General features: G+C 31.2%; 1 protein-coding gene across 1 annotated transcript in view; it reads left to right on the plus strand.

Annotated features, from left to right (window-relative positions):
* Nucleotides 1–857, plus strand: part of LOC119592234 — a 22,842-nt gene that overhangs the window by 4,538 nt on the left and 17,447 nt on the right. The gene's annotated exons all lie outside the window — the stretch shown is intronic.

Genomic DNA, 857 nt, shown 5'->3' on the forward strand with positions numbered 1-857 from the left:
ATGCAGCACGAATTTCAAGAAAAAAAGGCAATTTGCAACAACAAATGAAGTAAATAACTGGCCATTGAAACAACACGTCATTCCTCTCAGTGACTGTTGAATAAGACCAATTTTTGCCTATTCTCTGTTTGTCCTCATTATCATCATTATTAATTAATTAATTTGCCTTGTGGTTCATATAAATAAATCATATTTGGAAATACTGCTCCTTATTGGATATCTGAAAGAAATCTTAATATTCAAAATTATTTACCAAGCAGTTTCAGCGCAAAACTATATATATATTTTTTTCTCGTAATGGAATATCCGAGATTATATTGAATATTTGAAGTTAAAAACAAAAGGGGCGTGACACCTTCCCGCCCCCCCGCCTTAAAAATTAAAATTTTGGCGGGAAAAACTACATAAACCGACTTAAGACTAAATATTATAAGTCGAGGGGATACGGAAACTCGATTTATCATATGCGCTTATTTGTTAAATCTATGTAAAATACATACATAATAAATTTTAACCAGAGTAAACGAACACAATACTATACTTGAATTGATAAAAAAGTACAGTTTATTAATTCACTATCAATCGTGGTACTTTCCTTGCGTTCACCTAATATGATAATCCACGCAGACACATTATAACTAAATAATATCTACATATCAGATTTGTTCTTTTCATTTATATAAATATACGGTTTAGGCTCTGAAGTTGTTTTTCGTTTTCTGTTTTCTTCCGTCAATAAAACAGAAGACGAATATCTTCCGCCAAGCGTCTTTAACTACAAAATGTGTGTTGCGTTTCAGTCAGCTGCAAATATATTATTCATTTTGATTTCCAAACCGATAATAACAAACCGATAA

This window comes from Penaeus monodon, chromosome 29, assembly GCF_015228065.2.
Source record: "Penaeus monodon isolate SGIC_2016 chromosome 29, NSTDA_Pmon_1, whole genome shotgun sequence".
In the NCBI taxonomy this organism is placed as follows: domain Eukaryota; kingdom Metazoa; phylum Arthropoda; class Malacostraca; order Decapoda; family Penaeidae; genus Penaeus; species Penaeus monodon.